The sequence below is a fragment of the Phyllobates terribilis genome, unplaced genomic scaffold (genome assembly GCF_046119375.1).
Source record: "Phyllobates terribilis strain yellow unplaced genomic scaffold, ASM4611937v1 Scaffold_4__5_contigs__length_816908805, whole genome shotgun sequence".
In the NCBI taxonomy this organism is placed as follows: domain Eukaryota; kingdom Metazoa; phylum Chordata; class Amphibia; order Anura; family Dendrobatidae; genus Phyllobates; species Phyllobates terribilis.
In genome coordinates, this window is record NW_027362764.1 from 603,856,664 (window position 1) to 603,878,233 (window position 21,570).

Below are 21,570 nucleotides of genomic sequence, written 5' to 3' on the forward strand. Positions count from 1 at the left end.
AATTAGGATGAACCACAATTTACACAGTTTTAGGCGCTCCCTAAAAACACACCTGTTTAGGGCAGCCTATCACCTTCTCTAATCAAAGTCCTTTTATCTTCTCATAGCCCATCCCTTATTTCTCCACACATAACTCTCCACCGAACCAAAAAGCACCACAAATACTGACTGGTGATGAGCTCATGCAGCCTTTATCTATCCCTCATCCCCTCAAGATGGCTGGACCATCCTTGTAAATAAGCCATTGTACTTTGTGTCACCCCTATCTCATTGTAGATTGTAAGCTCTTACGAGCAGGGTCGCCATTATTTTTGCTGTAATTATTGTATTATCTTTAGCTATGTTACTTATGACTGTTGTATATGAACCTGTGATTTGTTAAGCGCTGCGGAATATGTTGGTGCTATATAAATAAAGATTATTATTATTATTATAACACCAGCTTGAAAATGTTTTTAAAATCCGAAATGTTGGCCTACTGAAATGTATGTTCACTAAATGCACTCAATACTTGGTCGTGGCTCCTTCTGCATCAACGCGGCGTGGCATGGAGGCGATCAGCCTGTGGCACTGCTGAGGTGTTATGGAAGCCCAGGTTGCTTTGATAGCAGCCTTCAGATCGTCTGCATTGTTGGGTCTTGTGTCTCTCATCTTCCTCTTGATAATACCCCATAGATTCTCTATGGGGTTAAGGTCAGGCGAGTTTGCTGGCCAACAAGCACAGTGATACTGTTGTTTTTAAACCAGGTATTGGTACTTTTGGCAGTGTGGACAGGTGCCAAGTCCTGCTGGAGAATGAAATTTCCATCTCCAAAAAGCTTGTCAGCAAAAGCTTGTCGGCAGAGAGAAGCATGAAGTGCTCTAAAATTTTCTGGTAGACTTTGGTCTTGATAAAACACAGTGGACCTACACCAGCATATGACATGGCTCCCCAAACCATCACTGTGGAAACTTCACACTAGACCTCAAGCAGCTTGGATTGTGGCCTCTCTACTCTTCCTCCAGACTCTGGGACCTTGATTTCCAAATGAAATGCAAAATTTACTTTCATCTGAAAACAACACCTTGGACCACTGAGCAATAGTCTAGGTCTTTTTCTCCTTGGCCTAGGTAAGACGCTTCTGGCGTTGTCTATTGGTCATGAGTGGCTTGACACAAAGAATGCTACACTTGTAGCCCATGTCCTGCATATGTCTGTGTGTGGTTGCTCTTGAAGCAATGACTCCAGCAGCAGTCCAATCCTTGTAAATCTCCCCCAAATGTTTGAATGGTCTTTTCTTAACAATCCTTTCCAGGCTGCGGTTATACCGGTTGCTTGTGCACCTTTTCTACCACACTTTCCTCCCACTCAACTTTCCATTAATATGCTTGGATACAGCACTCTGTGGACAGCCAGCTTCTTTACCAATGACCTTTTGTGGCTTACCCTCCTTGTGGAGTGTGTCAATGACTTCCTTCTGGACATATGTCAAGTCAGCAGTCTTTTCCATGATTGTGGAGCCTACTGAAACAGACTAAGGGACCTTTTTAAATGCTTAGGAAGCCTTTGCAGGTGTTTTTTGTTAATTATTTTAATTTACTGACTTTTGTGTTTTCATTGGCTATAAGACATAATCATCAACATTAACAGAAATAAACACTTGAAATAGATCACTGTTTGTAATGACTCTATATAATGAGTTTTACTTTTTGTATTGAAGAACTGAAATAAATTAACTTTTTGATGATATTCTAATTTTGTGAGAAGCACTTGTACATCACATAGGAGACTATGTGACTGCTGTCTTCATCAGAGGGGCAGGAGCGCAGAGTGAGCTAACTCTGCCCACAAAGAATGTCCTGACACTGGCACGGTCAGCATCAGGATGTAATCCTTCATTGCATCAATCACAGTGTTCCATGTGCAAGCTCGCAGTGTAAGGAGGAATTAAAGGGCCAGCGGCCAGCAAAAGAGGGCCGCTGGTCTGAGGGACCAGGCCATAGCTGCTTCATCTGGTCTAAGCCTTAAATAGGGATTAGGGAATAAAGAGCAATCTTTGGCCCGGGTGCCGGAAAGCTTAGGTATGCTTCTGCACATGGAGTCCAAAGTTGCAGATTTTGAACTCCGTTTGTCTTATCCGAATCCTATTTTTCTGTTCTCCATATAAAAGCCCCGGCTGGGGACAGAGACACAAACCCCTCAGTAACTAACCCGGTGCTCAGTGTGCAGAGTGCACTGACTGAATATGGACTCGTCTGAGCGACTCCTTACACCTTGTTCACACATTGCGTTTTTCATTCAGCGTTGTATGAAAAGAGGTTTATGGCTATTTAAATTTATTCAGTTTTGATGCATTTTTGGTTTTTACTGCTAAGTGTCTTTAATCTTACTTGGAAAAACTGCAGTAAAAACGCTGAAAGAATTTACATAGCAACCACAAAGATAAAAAGACACCATAATCGAGCCAAAACGCTGCGTGTGAATAAGTGAATAGTAAATGTGCTTTCTGGGCTCTGTTGTCTCTGGTGCCCCATGGGGCGCCCGGACCTTCTGCCTATCCCATATACATAGTCACTGACCATAATAAAGAGTAAGAAGAGGGTAATAAGCGGCAGCAGCAGCGCCTGACAGGCTCCGGAGAGCGGTGGAAGCAGCGGTGCCGGGAGTCCTCTGGAGCTGCTGACATGACAGCAGAGATGCTCTCAGCCCACTATCCTGCACTCTCCATTGGGCGGTGCGGAGAAGGCAGAGCCGCCTGCAGACGCAGCGCACTGTGCGTAAGACGCGTTGGTGAATACAAGGTGAGGCTGCACATAGCATGACGTACTCTGGCAGCCGGGCTGGGAGACGCAGAGACCGCAGCGGGGAGGGCGATGCAATAGGCAAAGTAAACAGAGAAGAGCGGCAGCACTGGCGGCGCCGGCTGCTCCCGAGCACCGACTATTGGATTAGGAGCCGAGAAGCCCGAGTGTCCACAGAAGTGCACAGCATGTCCCGGGAGCGGTGTCTGCGGCGTCCCCTGATCGGTAAGGAGCGCGGCGAGTTACACGGTCACCTTCCTGCACGGGATCGCACAGGTGCACGGCGCAGAGCAGGCGGGGGCGGGAGCAGCATCGTCCGCTGCATCTCCGGTGTGTGCGAATGGCCGCTCATACATTGCACGATCACGGCGGAGGGTAACCCACCCCCTGCTGCTGTGCTCTACGTGTGCTGCTCTGAGGGACATAATGCAGCCACAATGGGGTCAGTGGGGAGTAAGTGAGGACAGAGATCTGGAGGTGTCCCTGCTCCGAGTCCTCCCTGTGCCCCGCAACCCTAGTGTTCAACTCCAGCATGGCAGCCTTCATTATCCACACCGTATATAGACATTACTGCTCACAGCCCGGAGCTGCCTGCCCGGTGTGGGGGTGCCTGCCTGCCTGCCCCGGTGTGGGGGTGCCTGCCTGCCTGCCCCGGTGTGGGGGTGCCTGCCTGCCTGCCCCGGTGTGGGGGTGCCTGCCTGCCTGCCCCAGTGTGGGGGTGCCTGCCTGCCTGCCCCGGTGTGGGGGTGGCTGCCTCTATATATATTAGTGTGTGTGTATATAGGTACATGGCCATGTGTGTGTTCATATGCTGCATATATGGTCTGTGTGTATATGTATGAACATGCTGTACACATGGTAAGTGTATACGTGTGTATATATATATATATATATGGTCTATGGGTGTATGAATGTACATGCTGTATATCCTTTATATGTAGGTGGGTACATGTTACTTACATGGTTATTACATTGTATTTATGTAGGTACATGCTATGTGTGTGTATAATGGGCGTGTGTGAACTTGGATACATGGTCACTATATTGTATATGTGTAGGCACATGCCGGATGTGTTTGTATATAGTGTACGTAGATAGATGTGTGCGTATAGGTACACACACACACACACACACACACACACACACACACACACACACACACACACACACACACACACACACACACACACACTCTGTATCCGTGTTCATTATATAGTATATATGCAGGTACTCTACCTTGAGGATATACACTGTATAATGGATGTGAGGCTCCTATGTGTCATCTCTATGATGTTATACCTAGATGTATACAGTATGTTTTTCATATGGCTGTTTGTACACTTGGGTGCTGCTTATCTCTGATGGCTCCGTATATGAGGTCAGTGTTGAGGCCGTATACTGTCTACATAATGGTACGTGTGTAATCCCCGTATTTGGGCTGTGAATGTGTCGTCTCCATCCAGTGTTGGCTCTATGAGGCTCGGTACGTGTCAGCACACACTATCAGCATCACAGTGGGCTAATGCAGGTGACGTCAGTGTAAGAATGAGAATGGCTGGGTAGTATTACATCAGCGCCAGCTTCTTAGTGATGGATTTCGCTGTCTGCAGCCTTATACAAACATTTGAATATGAGTTTGTATTTGGGCTGGCATTGCATTATATCACTGCTTGTATAGCAGGGATCGCCATCCTCTCTCTGCCTATTAGCTGTGGCTCTATACGGTGAAGAAGCAATGGTGAGTGCAGATCCTGCAGGGGCTTACTACTCTGCATGCTTTGGTGGGAGTGGGGGCTGTCACCTGTGATATAGGAGAACAGCAGTGGGCAGTGCATTGTCATACTCTATGCACAATTATGTAATCCTGCTGAAATTTCACTCTCTAATCTATAGAGATTCTTACCTCTAATATGAATCATGGTGATATCATCGTGTAGATGTATTTCTTTTCCTTTGTAGAATAACTGATGTATTTCTTCACACGTGCCATAGTGCAGTTTTGTTCACTACACCAAATAATGGAGTATTTCTGTATCTAGGTCAGTCCTGTATTCATAATATAATTGAAAATTATGTTGGTAAAGGTCTAAGGTATGAGACGTGGCGGGGATCACTTGGGTTGGACTGCTTTTGCCATACAAAAAATGTGCTATAAACCTTATGTAATCTTTAATAGAAGACAGCCTTTATGGTAGCTCCCTATGTCAGGTGTTAAAGGATTGTGAAATGTGTAGCTTTCCAGTATTTCACTGTAGACATTAAAGTAACACAAGCTGCAGGATTTGTATCCTCAAAAAACCAAGCACTATATATAAACATCAGTCAGCAGAACAGTGTGTGAGCCCAGCCTTGGGGTATGTTCACATGTGTGGATTTACCACGGAAACTATCCGCACCAAATCCAAAAGTGTCCACAGGGAAATGCACAGTGGCAGATTTGCACCCAAAAATCATATGGGGCTTTCTGCCTATTGCCTTGTAGATTTCAGAAGCATTTAAAATAAAATAATAAAAGATCCGCTGCTGAGTCTTTAGATCCAGATCCTATCAAGTAAATAATTTTAGGATATAATACGTGCAGCTAAGGCTCTGTTCATATCACATTCCTGGTATATGTCTATATGGACAAAATGGGCAAAAAAAGTACCGTATACTGTGCTGTGGACCATTGTATTGGCATATTGTCTGCTTCTCCTTTAGTGAAAAATATATATGGCAACACATCCCAGCCCAGCAAATGTACACAGATGTTTCACTTTCAAATATACACCAAAATATATCAATTTTGGACACTTCCCTTTCAACCCCTATTGAAATGTATCCCCCCTGACAAAGGTCAAATATGCATCTGCTGCACTATTATTCTTTCTGGAGGTGTCCAGATACTAGAGTTTTATATTTTGGACTCCATTTGAATTATTGAAGTCCATAACTCCAATGGGAACATGTCTGAATACACTTTCTCTGGTATTCAGACAGAAACTCCCGAGTCGTGAACAAGGACAAATAACGTCGTTTGAGCCCTTCCTTGGAGATAATTGGTAGGAAATGCAATGTCTCGATGTCAGAAGAATTGTTCATATTCTACATTATTGGTTGGGAAATACCCAATTATAAAAGTTGGAGGAGTTTTATACTGGTATCAATATTTATCACTTTTGCTGATGTTTGTAAGTCACAAAAACACTGAAACAAATGGAATTACTGAATAGAGCGGGTAATGAAGTGCTGTAACAATTGTTGAGCCACTGATCACTATGCTTTGGTGGAGAGCAAGTATTTCTCTAAAGATTTGTAACTCTATCGATGTTAAGCAGGAGAGTATTAGAGGCCAAAAATGACAATTGTAATAGAACATCAATAGAAGAAATAAAGGAAGGTCTGCAAATCTTTACTTGTACAATCAATTCAAGTTCATCCTCACTCATATGGCTCAAATTGGACTAACAAATGGTCAGTCTGAATAGCAGTTTCCACTTACTACCATTGTATACACGAAAGGATAAAAAGATCTTCAAAGTGCAGTAGCTCTATTGTAATGCTCTGCACCAGAAGAAGCCGTGAAAGCGAAACCCGAGGTCAGGCACTGACCTGCCACAAGGACTTTTACATAACGTATGGGGGTTTTTAATTATTGTTTGTATGCATAAAAGAACAAGTAACCTTCGATCATTCAAGTGTGAGGTTTGCTGCATTATGGTATTGCACCTAACACACTGCTCAAAAAAATAAAGGGAACACTCAAATAACACATCCTAGATCTGAATGAATGAAATATTCTCATTGAATACTTTGTTCTGTACAAAGTTGAATGTGCTGACAACAAAATCACACAAAAATCATCAATGGAAATCAAATTCATTAACCAATGGAGGCCTGGATTTGGAGTCACCCCCAAAAATAAAGTGGAAAAACACACTACAGGCTGATCCAACTTTGATGTAATGTCCTTAAAACAAGTCAAAATGAGGCTCAGTATTGTGTGTGGCCTCCATGTGCCTGTATGACCTCCCTACAACGCCTGGGCATGCTCCTGATGAGGTTGCGGATGGTCTCCTGTGGGATCTCCTCCCAGATCTGGACTAAAGCATCTGCCAACTCCTGAACAGTCTGTGGTGCAACGTGACATTGGTGGATGGAGCGAGACATGATGTCCCAGATGTGCTCAATCGGATTCAGGTCTGGGGAACGGGTGGGCCAGTCCATAGCTTCAATGCCTTCATCTTGCAGGAACTGCTGACACACTTCAGCCACATGAGGTCTGGCATTGTCCTGCATTAGGAGGAACTTAGGGCCAACCGCACCAGCATATGGTCTCACAAGGGGTCTGAGGATCTCATCTCAGTACCTAATGGCAGTCAGGCTACCTCTGGCGAGCACATGGGGGGCTGTGCGGCCCTCCAAAGAAATGCCACCCCACACCATTACTGACCCACTGCCAAACCGGTCATGCTGAAGGATGTTGCAGGCAGCAGATCACTCTCCACGGCGTCTCCAGACTCTGTCACGTCTGTCACATGTGCTCAGTGTGAACCTGCTTTCATCTGTGAAGAGCACAGGGCGCCAAGCGTCCTGCACGGTGTTGGGCTGTGAGCACAACCCCCATCTGTGGACGTCGGGCCATCATACCACCCTCATGGAGTCGATTTCTAACAGTTTGGGCAGACACATGAACATTTGTGGCCTGCTGGAGGTAATTTTGGAGGGCGCTGGCAGTGCTCCTCCTGTTCCTCCTTGCACAAAGGCGGAGGTAGCTGTCCTGCTGCTGGGTTATTGTCCTCCTACGGCCCCCTCCACGTCTCCTGGTGTACTGGCCTCTCTCCTGTTAGCGCCTCCAGCCTCTGGACACTACGCTGACAGACACAGCAAAACTTCTTGCCACAGCTCGCATTGATGTGCCATCCTGGATGAGCTGCACTACCTGAGCAACTTCTGTGGGTTGTAGAGTTCGTCTCATGCTACCACCAGTATGAAAGCACAACCAACATTCAAAAGTGACCAAAACATCAGCCAGAAAGCATTGGTACTGAGATGTAGTCCCCACCTGCAGAACCACTCCTTTATTGAGGGTGTCTTGATAATTGCCAATAATTTCCATCTATTGTCTATTCCATTTGCACAACAGCATGTGAAATTGATTGTCAATCAGTGTTGCTTCCTATGTGGACAGTTTGATTTCACAGAAGTTTGATTTACTTGGAGTTATATTCTGTTGTTTAAGTGTTCCCTTTATTTTTTTTGAGGAGTGTATTTCCTTAGGAGTATAAAGGCCAACATTGGGACTTTTTAGTTAAGTTGCACTGGAGAACTACAAGTACCGGTGGACAGCCATTGCAACATAGCTGTTCCGCTGTGGAGACCTTTTTATCCTTGTGTGTCTACAAAGGTGTTGGCTAGAAACCGTTATTCAGACTGTGACCATTTGTGGTGCGATGTGAGCCACAGGAGTACGGACTTTACTGATTTTTAAAGAATTGAGTACATACATATTAGACAAGAATGTTCATAAAATTGTACAGTGGAACATGGATAAAAAAGAGTAAGCCATATAAAGTTTCTTTTACACACATTCCAGTGTGCCTATCGTCGTGTTCTGTGTGGGGAAGATTTGTCACGATACTTTTATTATCGCTCTCACCTTATCCTACTGGGTGACCAGTGATCTCTAACGCTATGTGCCCTGCCACTTTGTCTGAGTTGCTGTGGTTCATAAACAAGCTCACTTTTCAATAATACTGATAACAGTTAGGGCTTGTTCTCACATGACGTTTTTTAATGCAGAAAAAAACAACGTTTTACTGAACTAGCAAAGTAAATAAGCTTTCAAAAATCTCCTTCACGCTGCGTTTTATTTCCGCATCTTTTGATATCTGCAACATTCAAATGAATGGGAGGAAAAATGCTCATACTATACAGTTTTTCCTGCCATTAGTCTGTTTATTGCTGCAGCACAAACGCTGCCTATGAACCATACCCTCAATGAAGGCATGATACAACAGTGGCATCGTCTTACAATACTACACTCAAGTTACAGGAGCTCTTTACAATGAGCCATTCTTTCACAAATGTGTGCAAAGTAGACTGCATGGTTAGAGGTTGGTTATATAATGAGTGAATGAAGAAAAATATTAAGAAGTGTGTCCCAGTACTATATACTGTATAGATTGGAAAATCCACCCAACCTATACCTCTGGTTGGCTTTGAGTCTATAAGACTGTATTGTTTTTATTCTTAAAGGGAATGTGACATCTGAAAATGATGTATTATTTAAATCAGGTTTGTGTGTTAAATTCATTCTCTAATTTTTTTTTTTTTTTTTTTTTTTTTTAAGAATCACAATTTGTACTACAAATAAATTATTTTAGTTGTAGACTTTAAGGGCTCATTCAGACATCAGATTTTTACATACGAGTGCTATCTGTGCTTTTCATGTATAGCACTTGTTCCTATACTAGTCAATGGAGCTGTTTACATGTCCATGATTTTTCACAAACCAAGCAGTCCGCGCAAAATTGTGGAGATATGTCCGGTATTGATCCGAGTGTCAGATCGAAATCAGGATTGCAAGTTCATAGGTCCGTGAAAAAAAAAACGGACAGTACTCGGAGAAACTTAGGGCTCATTCACATGTCAGTTTTTTTCCCGTTTGAAAAACAACCCATCCGTTTTATCAGTGATTTAGATCAGAGTTTCATCAGTTCACTTTTCACCAGCTTTTTTTGTACGTGAGAATTTTTTTTTTTCTATCTAACACTGAAAAACAGTCCTCACTCAGGTCATTTCCAAATGCTGTCTGAAATAGTTTTTTTCATGCACCTATAGACTTGCATTGCCGATTTTGATACAATAGTCAGGTTAATATCGGACACCTCTGTGCGAAAAACGACAGACATGTGATCACCTCCATTGACTAATATAAGCATGTGTGATATGTGAAAAACACGGATGTCTTTCTTACGCACATAAATGAGGTCTGAATGAGTCCTTAGACAAAAACCTGATTTACAAATAGGTAATTTTCTGATGATACATTCCCCTTAACAAAGCAATGGCTCATGCAGATGTCCATGGATCTCATTCTGGCTATGGATCGCAACGCACCAACCTGCCGTAGGTCTCACGACCCGAGTATGACAGCCTCATAGAGATATATGAAGCTGCTATTCTTCAGTCAGGAGACCTGCAGCCAGTCCTTGCATTGCGATCAGTGATCGGACTGAGATCCACAGACGTCTGCATGAGCCATAACTCATCAGAAGATTCTTGTCACGTGGATCATAGGTATCATGAAACGGGGGCAGGCTCCTAGTTACAATTCTAGCTGCTTGTAATCAGGGACCCTGTCATCTGATTCATTTTGCCCAAACTTCGCCCTGCACAAATTGGACAGCAGCTGCCTTGTTGCAGCCAGGTATGTTACTAAGAAATGCTGCAGCGTTTCATAGAAAATATACTGCTTTGGACAAGTAATTTGAGATCCACAGTCCCCGGCCAGTTTATCTCAGTATATGTTCTCTGAAATGCACCAACATTTTAGATTACGATCTACCTGGCTGCAATAACGCAGACGTGTCTGATTCATTTTCACCAAACTTTGGACAGCATGAATCAATCAATCAAATGACAGGGTCCTTTTTATCTAAGCAAATGTAAATATTAATATGAAATTTTTTAGTGTATAGGTATTAGACGAGGTCTGAAAATAACACATGAATAATTAAGCTGCATTCCAGTTCACCCTGTGTGCGATGACAGGATTCCAATTAACTGTGTCATATTGTGAAGTAAAAAGGCTCTTTGATACATAAGTTATGTGCTGCAGTAAATAGGCTTACATGTTAGCAGATTATATGGGCTGAAATAATTTTAGGTTACGTGTATATCTTTATTAAATGGCTATGGTACATTTACATGAGATTTCTTCGACTGTGCAGTAAAAACTGCTCACTGTTTTACCACGAATAACCAGTAAAATCCTGTTTGTTTAGAGTAAATCCAATGCGGTGCCAAAATCTGCACCAGATTGTTCAGCTGTCAATGTGGAAATGCTGTGGACATACTGTAGATTTTACTCATTGCAGTGCATAGGATGAAATCTGGGTGACTCGACTTGCTGACACTGAATCAGATGGATTGTACACTATGCAATATTAGCATTTTTTGGGGGGATTTATGTAATTTATGACCTTCCCTATTCCTTTCAGATCGTAAGTGCTTAGAGTAGCCGTAAATTGTATATATTTTTTTTAAAAATAAATGGCACACTTGAAAATAAGAAACTTTGTAGTATATCTGATCAGGGGAATCTGCTTCTTTTCTCTTCCTGGACTGATCTCTCATTTTCAAAATTCTCAATTGTCTGGTAAAATCTGTATTCAGTGAAGACAGACTGTTACATTACTGAGATAGGAGATGGCAGTGCTTATAAGATTCTATGAGGAGGGAGGTGCTAGAGACAAGTTTTTCCCTCCTAACCACTCCCATCTGCAAATAATCTTATCAGTAGTACCTGCCATCTCCTATCTCAGTAATGTAACATTCTGTCTTCACTGAATACAGATTTTACCAGGGAATTAAGAATTTTGAAAGTTAATGATCAGTTCTGCAGGAGAAAAAAGCAGATTTTCCTGATAAGATATATTACAAAGTTTCTTGTTTTCATGTGCATTATTTCTGATATAAAAATTAAAACAATGGTTACTTTTAAAATAGGGTCACCTCTCATTTTGATTTTGATCAGCAGCTGATTGATGTGTAATTTACCTGTCTGTATTTTCTCACCCCCTGAAACAGATAAGCGGCCAATTTGTAGTAGAATAAAGTAGCTGGCCTATGGATGAGATCTTGGCAAAGCTCTTTGCATGATTGTCTATCTATCTACAGTGCCTACAAGTAGTATTCAACCCCCTGCAGATTTAGCTGGTTGACACATGCGGAATTAACTTGGCATTGTGACATTTGTACTGTAGATCAGCCTGGAAGTGGGAAATGCACTGCAGCAAATTTTTTTTTTTTTTTTTTTAAAAACGTTAAAAGTTAATTCAGAGTGTCATTTATTATTCAACCCCTCAAACCACAAGAATTCTGTTTGGTCCCCCTAAAGTATTAAGAAGTAGTTCAGGCACCAAGAATAAGGAGCTTCACATGTGTGGATTAAAGATCTCTTTTGCCAGCCTTTTCTGACTATTTAAGACCCTCCCCAAACTTGTGAACAGCACTCAGACATGGTCAACATGGGAAAGACAAAGAAGCATTCCAAGGCCATCAGAGACAAGATTGTGGAGGGTCACAAGGCTGGCAAGGGGTACAAAACCCTTTCCAATGAGTTGGGCCTACCTGTCTCCACTGTTGGGAGCATCATCCGTAAGTGGAAGGCTTATGGAACTACTGTTAGCCTTCCACGGCCAGGACAGCCTTTGAAAGTGTCCTCCCGTGCCGAGGCCAGGCTTGTCCGAAGAGTCAAGGCTAACCCAAGTACAACAAGGAAGGAGCTCCGGGAAGATCTCATGGCAGTGGGGACATTGGTTTCAGTCAATACCATAAGTAACGTACTCCACCGCAATGGTCTCCGTTCCAGACGAGCCCGTAAGGTACCTTTACTTTCAAAGCGTCATGTCAAGGCTCGTCTACAGTTTGCTCATGATCACTTGGAGGACTCTGAGACAGACTGGTTCAAGGTTCTATGGTCTGATGAGACCAAGATCGAGATCTTTGGGGCCAACCACACACGTGACGTTTGGAGACTGGATGGCACTGCATACGACCCCAAGAATACCATCCCTACAGTCAAGCATGGTGGTGGCAGCATCATGCTGTGGGGCTGTTTCTCTGCCAAGGGGCCTGGCCATCTGGTCCGCATCCATGGGAAGATGGATAGCACGGCCTACCTGGAGATTTTGGCCAAGAACCTCCGCTCCTCCATCAAGGATCTTAAGATGGGTCGTAATTTCATCTTCCAACAAGACAATGACCCAAAGCACACAGCCAAGAAAACCAAGGCCTGGTTCAAGAGGGAAAAAGTCAAGGTGTTGGAGTGGCCTAGTCAGTCTCCTGACCTTAACCCAATTGAAAACTTGTGGAAGGAGCTCAAGAATAAAGTCCACATGAGACACCCAAAGAACCTAGATAACTTGGAGAAGATCTGCATGGAGGAGTGGGCCAAGATAACTCCACAGACCTGTGCCGGCCTGATCAGGTCTTATAAAAGACGATTATTAGCTGTAATTGCAAACAAGGGTTATTCCACAAAATATTAAACATAGGGGTTGTATAATAATTGACCCACACTTTTATGTTTAAAATTTAATAAAATTCAACTGAACAACATAACTTTTTGGTTTGTAAGATTTATGCTTCTGTTCATAAAACCTACTCTCGTTTGCAGTTTGAAGGCTCTAACTTATTTGCATCTTATCAAACCAGCTAAATCTGCAGGGGGTTGAATACTACTTGTAGGCACTGTATCTATCTATCCATCTATCTATCCATTAATTTTCATCTGAAATTTCACTTTTAATATGATGGGTGAAAGGTGTTGTGAACTGGACCAAGATAACCGCATGTTTAATGTACATTTTGTTGTGGAGAAATCTGGGATGTGAAAATTTGCCTCTTAAACTAAACAATGAATATTGAACTATTTTTAAAGGAAACCAAATCAGATGGCGTCCCAGATTATTGGATGTCAGAGTAAAATGATTTTCCATTGACTTAAAATCTATATAATATATAAAATAATAAAATTAGCTGTAGCGCAGCGATTGGCTGCAGCAGTCACATGCGCTGCAGCCTGTAGACAATCACTATGAGCAGCGACGGAAAGGCGGTTTGGTGCTAAGCAGGGTGAGCACAGAAGTTGTTTTTGTTTTTGCTTATCGTGTCCTATGGGAGCCTGCTGAAGGTCCCCATGGCTGCCATCTGAGTCCGGTGAGCCTCAGGCTGGGCTTCATAGGAGAACGTCAGTTACACCATATAGTACAATACTCTAGTAGCTCAATTCTGCCATTTGGATTTTAAGTTTTGTTTTTGTGCTGTTCAATGTGTAGTAAAATGGTCTAATATTATAAATCGCCGGATTCTAAAAGGGTTAATGTACGAGAGCACAACCTTGCTTGTTTCATGGAATAGCAATACAATGGTTTCTGTCTGTTAATATTTTGTAGAGCAAAATCTTCTTGCGCATCACTGACTAATGGAAACCCTTTAGGTCACTAAAGCGATTTTCCACTTGAAGGAAAGTAGACCTCAAACGCTCCCATGTGCCTAAAATAACAAACAGAGCAGGTGCTCACCCTTCCCAGGTCTAGTGCCGGCTCTCCGCCATTGCTCAGGTCTCAGTGGTTTTGAAGCAGCGATGACGTCACGTTGACAGCACACATCACCGCTGCACTTAGCGGCTCATCCTTTCTACCTTAACCGAGCTGAGGAGCTCAGTGGTTGCCTGCAGTGGTGATGTGCGCTGTTGATGTGTCGTCACTGCTGCAGCCAGAATATACCCAACTAGCAGCAGGGAGCCATAAGAGTGTTTAGGGTCCACTTTCCTTCGAGTGGAAAACCCTTTAAAGGGGCATGTTTGACTACCTCTTGAAGCTCATCAAGAGAATGACAAGAGTGTGCAAAGCAGTCAGCAAAGCAAAAGGTGGCTACTTTGAAGAACCTAGAATATAAGACATATTTTCAGTTGTTTCACACATTTTTGTTAAGTATATAATTCCACATGTGTTAATTCATAGTTTTGATGCCTTCAGTGTGAATGTACAATTTTCATAGTCATGAAAATACAGAAAAATCTTTAAATGAGAAGGTGTGTCCAAACTTGTGGTCTGTACTGTATATGGCGATTCACTCTCTTCTTTACCTGGAATAATTACTGTAACTTCTAAAAGTGACGGCCGACCGTACTGAAATTTGGACTGTACATACTTTGCACTCTCACTCCTCATGTGCTTCAGCGACAAGAGACCTCCTCTCTCCAAGTGGTCTCGCCGATTTGTCACCCCGCCAGTCATCTCCACTACGAGATATACTTGCTGCACACCTTTCTGTGTGTCAGTAGTTTGTGTGGTGCTTTCATTTCACTCCTACCGAATTCATTCTTCATTTGTTAATAACCTACAGATTCAGTTTGGAGGAGTGTGTTTTCATCATGAAAACTTATTGGAAAACTGAGTCTTTTTATAGAGGTGCCAAAGTGAGTTTCTAAAGAAAGGTCGAAATCCACCGTCCAAACCGTGTATTGTTCCTGTACGTTCCAGCCTATTCACCAATGACATTACTGGATAGGCATGATGGAGGACGTCCGAAAATGTCTGAGGAAACCATTGAAGATGTGAAACAGCGACCTCTGGCGTCTCCATGTAAATCTGTGCTCAGGCTTTTCCAGGAGACAGGCATGTCGTATTCCATATGTCAATGAGCGGCCAACAAAGGTCGTGTTCGCCCGTACAGAGTCACTGTCATTCAGGAATTGAAAGAGCCCTATCAAGAGTTTTAGACTATACCTGGTACACTGACAGCCTGGTTTTACCTAAGTGACTACGTCAATTCGCAAAACACCCACATTTGAGCACATGACAGCCCGCATGTTATTCAAAAGACTCTGCTTCATCCAGAAAAAGTTGATGTTTGGTGTGCCATTTCCAGGTGGCACATAACTGGTCCTATATTTTTTTTTAAGCAACAATGACAACAGCGGTGTACATGGAAATCGTCCAAACCTTCGTCAATCAGCTGGGCGATCAGGAAATTAGAACGTGCTACTTCCAGCAGGATGGTGTAACGTGTCACACGTCTGTAGTCGGCATGACAGAGATTGAAGCCTTCTTTGATGACAGAGTAATCTCCAAGGGACTGTGGCCACCAGCATCGCCTCATTTAACACTGCCAGATTTTTTCCTTTGGGGCCATTTGAAGGGTCAGGTGTACAGTAATAAGCCACGAACATTACAGGCACTCCGAGAGAACATACAGCAAGAAATTCAGGCTGTGACCCCAGACGTCATGAAGAATACATTTAACAATATGGAACGCCATGTACTTGGATGTGAACGGTGGAGATTTTCAACACCTGCTGTAAAACATCAGTTTTTATGAACCAAGGTATGTACAGTCCAAATTTCAGTTCAGTACAATAGATCGTCTTTTAGAAATTACAGCAATTTTTCAGGGTCAAATAGCTAGTGAATCACCCAGTATAACGTGTATATATATTTACATATGCATATCTGGATGAGATTGGTGATCAGGTTTGCTCTACTAAGAACCATATCAGCACTATTTTTTCAATGTTTCTATATTCCATTGTAATTTACATGTAATATGGCCCCTCTTTATTCCAGCAGCTTGTTTTTATTTTGCTGCAGTAAAAATCCTGCTTTATTTTTCTGTTTTGCAACTTGGCTCCTATTTGTGTGACAGTAACGCTCTGCAGGCAGCCTGTATATTTTCTGATAGCTAATTTGCTGAGAGAGTTATTCCTCATACAGTGCCTGATATCTTTTGGAAATAGGTCATAAGCGTATTGCTACACAGGGTCACGACTATATGCATGAGAGATGCCGCCTACCAGTTCGGAGCTGTTCTTCATTATGTTTGAGTATGACAGTTCAGATTATTTTATCTTTGTATCCTTATATTATCCTTAGACCAAAACTATACTCGCGTATCCACACTACAAATTTCTGTGAATATTCTGGCCAACATAATATTTACATGACGGTAAGCCATGCCTTGGCAGGAGGTGGCTGCTCTACTTTAAAGGGTTTTTCTAAGCCTGTGATTGGTCTCTCTTTAACCCAAGTGCAAACAAAATAAGTGCAGCATTTCACAAGTCCTCTCTTAAAGGGCCTATGTCCTGTTCCCCAACCCTCCAAGCCAGATAGACGTTGACAAGTGAGCAAGTACTTACCAAAACAATTGTGAAGTGGGCCCTAAGAGTCGTCTTCTTCCCTCAGCTGAGATTATTTTCCATTTTTGAAAAACCAGATTGAGATAAAGTACAAAACTAAATTGTGCTCATGTAAATGTTTTTTAAAAAGCATCCTAGATGTTAGTTAGAACTAATAAGGGATAAAACTTAGAACCCTCAGTATCTAATACATCTACTGGTACTTTTAATTGTCTCATATTACAACTGAGAAATCCATCTTCAACTCCTTTCTCCTAACAATCCTGCATCTGACTATCAGGCCTGTGCAGTCGGAGTCGGTGTCCATTTTGGTGGACTCAGTATAAAATGGACCAACTCTAAAATATATAATAAATTGGGTGTAGCAGTACAATGCAGGATGTGCTGTAAATGTTTTCATAAGAATTTGGGAACGTTATGAAATGTCCTATAAATGTCTGTACTATTCCTGATCTAAGGATCTCTGCTTTTAGTTGAGATGAATCTGTGCTACATTTTATGTACAAGCTCAGTAGTGAGGCAGGGCTGTGGAGTCAGTAAGCCAAACCTCCGACTCCCGACTCCTCAATTTCCATGACACCGACTCCCTCATACAAGGCTCTTGTTTAAGTAGTAAATTTACTGCAGCACAGATTCATCTCAGCTAAAAGTCTAGACCCTTAGATCAGGAATAGGACAGACATTTATAGGACATTTCATAACTTTCCCAAATTCTTATGAAAAAATATTCCCCACAAGCTGCATTGAACTACTGTACCCAATTTATTATACACTTCTCAAAAAAATAAAGGGAACACTTAAACAACAGAATATAACTTCAAGTAAATCAAACTTCTGGGAAATCAAACTGTCCACATAGGAAGCAACACTGATTGACAATTTCACATACTGTTGTGCAAATGGAATAGACAATAGATGTAAATTATTGGCAATTATCAAGACACCCTCAATAAAGGAGTGGTTCTGCAGGTGGGGACTACATCTCAGTACCAATGCTTTCTGGCTGATGTTTTGGTCACTTTTGAATGTTGGTTGTGCTTTCATACTGGTGGTAGCATGAGACGAACTCTACAACCCACAGAAGTTGCTCAGGTAGTGCAGCTCATCCAGGATGGCACATCAATGCGAGCTGTGGCAAGAAGTTTTGCAGTGTCTGTCAGCGTAGTGTCCAGAGGCTGGAGGCGCGCTACCAGGAGACAGGCCAGTACACCAGGAGATGTGGAGGGGGCCGTAGGAGGGCAACAAGCCAGCAGCAGGACCGCTACCTCCACCTTTGTGCAAGGATGAACAGGAGGAGCACTACCAGCCCCTGCAAAATGACCTCCAGCAGGCCACAAATGTGCATGTGTCTGCACAAACGGTTACAAACCAACTCCATGAGGGTGGTATGAGGGTCGGACGTCCACAGATGGGGGTTGTGTTCACAGCCAAACACCCTGCAGGACGCTTAGCATTTGCCACAGAACACCAGGATTGGCAAAGTCGCCACTGGCGCCCTGTGCTCTTCACAGATAAAAGCAGGTTCACACTGAGCACATGTGACAGACGTGACAGTCTGGAGACGCTGTGGAGAGCGATCTGCTGCCTGCAACATCCTTCGGCATGACAGGTTTGGCAGTGGGTCAGTAATGGTGTGGGGTGGCATTTCTTTGGAGGGCCGCACAGCGCCCCATGTGCTCGCCAGAGGTAGCCTGACTGCCATTAGGTACCGAGATGAGATCCTCAGACCCCTTGTGAGACCATATGCTGGTGCGGTTGGCCCTGGGTTCCTCCTAATGCAGGACAATGCCAGACCTCATGTGGCTGGAGTGTGTCAGCAGTTCCTGCAAGATGAAGGCATTGAAGCTATGGACTGGCCCGCCCGTTCCTCAGACCTGAATCCGATTGAGCACATCTGGGACATCATGTCTAGCTCCATCCACCAACGTCACATTGCACCACAGACTGTCCAGGAGTTGGCGGATGCTTTAGTCCAGGTCTGGAAGGAGATCCCACAGGAGACCATCTGCAACCTCATCAGGAGCATGCCCAGGCATTGTAGGGATGTCATACAGGCACGTGGAGGTCACACACAATACTGAGCCTCATTTTGACTTGTTTTAAGGACATTACATTAAAGTTGGATCAGCCTGTAGTGTGTTTTTCCACTTTAATTTTGGGGGTGACTCCAAATCCAGGCCTCCATTGGTTAATAAATTTGATTTCCATTGATGATTTTTGTTTGATTTTGTTGTCAGCACATTCAACTTTGTACAGCACAAAGTATTCAATGAGAATATTTCATTCATTCAGATCTAGGATGTGTTACTTGAGTGTTCCCTTTATTTTTTTTGAGCAGTGTATATTTTAGGAGTCAGAGTTGGTCCATTTTATTCCGACTCCACCAAAATGGACTCCGACTCTATGATTCAGACTCCACAGCCCTGGTAGTTAGGCAGTGCTGTGGAGTTGAAGTCGAATGTCAGGGAAATTGAGGAGTCGAAAGATTGTCTTACTGACTCCACAGCCCTGCTGACACTGAGCCAGTTGGCTCAGTTGTGTGGATTTGCATATGTAAAATCACCTTATCAGTGATTGACAGCTATCTTATTATGCATTTTTATATAGACAAGACTGTCTAAGAACCACCCACTGGCCTCCTAACCATAGAAGTAGAAATTTTAAACACTTAGATTGAGAAAGGGTTGTACTAGTTGTGGACAACCCCTTTAAATTAGAATGATTGTATGAACTGGGTACACAATGAGGGGCACTAGTACTATCATGGAGACTTTTCAACCAGGTGTTGGAATTCATCCAAACCATTCACCCATGAATAGGGATGGAGACTCCTATATTATAATATTGCCAGTGTATGGTGTTCTTCTATTTCCCCCGTCCGAGTAAGAATTATTTGTGTGTAAATATGATGTAAGTAGAAGGGTGTCCGCTTATTACAAGGAGACCACCACGTTCATACACTGCATATACTTAAGCGCATGTGTGTATGTATTTTTGCACACACTGCCCACCGGCCCTGACTGTAACTAGAGTTTATTTTTGGAGTAAGGTTTATAGTTCAATCATACTTCAAAAATGCAGTAAAATCATGCTAGGGCCTATTTTCATGGAAACACGGTATATGTAAAAAAAAGCGGACATGTAATATAAAGAGAAAAAAAATCACTGTAGTGTCAGTCAATTTTAGAAGCTTTAGCATGCTTTTCTGGAAGCTTATAATTTTCATTGTCAATCTGGATAACCTCCTAAGAGTCCATAAATAAAGAACAAAGAAGCAATTTCTAATCACTTGGAAAGCAATGCCAGTGAGACTTCATTACATGTGTAATCAATGCCAGCCGGGACTTGCTGCATATTTAAGAAGTTTGGTGGTGTATGATTACTTTTGTCCTCCAATCCTATAAAATCTCTTGTGATGATGACTTTTTTTCCTGACAGTAATACACATCTGTGCACAATATTACTACAGAGCTGCATTTTTTTTTTCCAAAGGGTTTTCAGATTGCCCAGCATAAGTCACCGATAGGGACATAATCCCTAGGATACAACAAACCCTTTTGTAATAAGGACAAGATGAATTGTTCTGTTTTTGTCTAAACCCAACTGAATTTTGATGCTCCTACAAGGTAATATTTGTTACTGATATTTTTATGGAAGATGCAGTGAAAAAAATAAAAATTTCCATTTTTATTTAAAAAAATTTTTAGATCACTTTTTGATCTTCTTATACATTTTGCTTTATTGGGGCTGAACTCCAAATAATAAGCGGGGCTCCATGTCATGCTTGGTAAAACAACGTATTCTCCTCTAGAAACTATTCTTATAGTGAGTAACTTTGTATTACATTACATATATATATATATATATATATATATATGGGAACATTGCATTATTTATTTTTTCATGGATTGCACAGGAATCCATGAGAATTTAAAAAAAAAAAAAAAATGTATAAAACCGAAGACACAAGGCAGTACATTGAGACCTTGGGCGCCATATTTTTCCAGTTATGGCCACGTAACCCATTAACGTATTGGTTTAACTTTTTATGGGCATCTTCTAGAAATTATATAGCTGGTTATATCTTTAGTTCATAGGTCCACATTAGGATTACTGCACATTGTATTACATTATCAAAAAGAATTAGGCCCCCGTTCATCATACCGTTTTTGACAGTATTCTGATGCAAAACTGTTAGAAATGTATGTGTGCGTGCGTGTGTGTGTATATGTGTGTGTATGTGTGCGCTTGTATGTATATAAATATATATAATATATGTGCGCATGTGTGTCAGCTCATGTCCTCCCTATAGTGTGTATGTGTGTGTGTGTATATATGTATATATATATATATATATATATATATATACAGTACAGACCAAAAGTTTGGACACACCTTCTCATTTAAAGATTTTTCTGTTTTTTAATGACTTTGAAAATTGTACATTTACACTGAAGGCATCAAAACTATGAATTAACACATGTGGAATTATATGCTTAACAAAAAAGTGTGAAACAACTGAAAATATGTCTTATACTCTAGGTTCTTCAAAGTAGCAACCTTTTGCTTTGATGACTGCTTTACACACTCTTGGCATTCTCTTGATGAGCTTCAAGAGGTAGTCACCAGAAATGGTCTTCCAACAATCTTGAAGGAGGTGTGTTTGGGGTCATTGTCCTGTTGAAAAATAAATGATGGTCCAACTACACGCAAACCGGATGGAATAGCATGCTGCTGCAAGATGCTGTGGTAGCCATGCTGGTTCAGTATGCCTTCAATTTTGAATATATCTCCAACAGTGTCACCAGCAAAGCACCCCCACACCATCACGCCTCCTCCTCTATGCTTCACGGTGGGAACCAGGCATGTAGAGTCCATCCGTT

The 21,570-nt window shown here is 42.3% G+C and overlaps 1 protein-coding gene across 5 annotated transcripts in view; it reads left to right on the plus strand.

Annotated features, from left to right (window-relative positions):
* The first annotated feature begins 2,599 nt into the window (after positions 1-2,599).
* The window catches only part of DTNA (dystrobrevin alpha), a 303,097-nt gene continuing 284,126 nt past the window's right edge, over positions 2,600-21,570 (plus strand). Inside the window, exon 1 of one of the 5 annotated variants that reach the window (XM_073679246.1) lies at positions 2,600-3,006. The gene's annotated coding sequence lies outside the window, so the exon portion shown is untranslated. Of the gene's footprint in view, positions 3,007-4,280; positions 4,520-21,570 lie in introns of those variants that run through there. The other 4 variants (XM_073679234.1, XM_073679228.1, XM_073679247.1 and 1 more) reach the window with 4 other exon arrangements.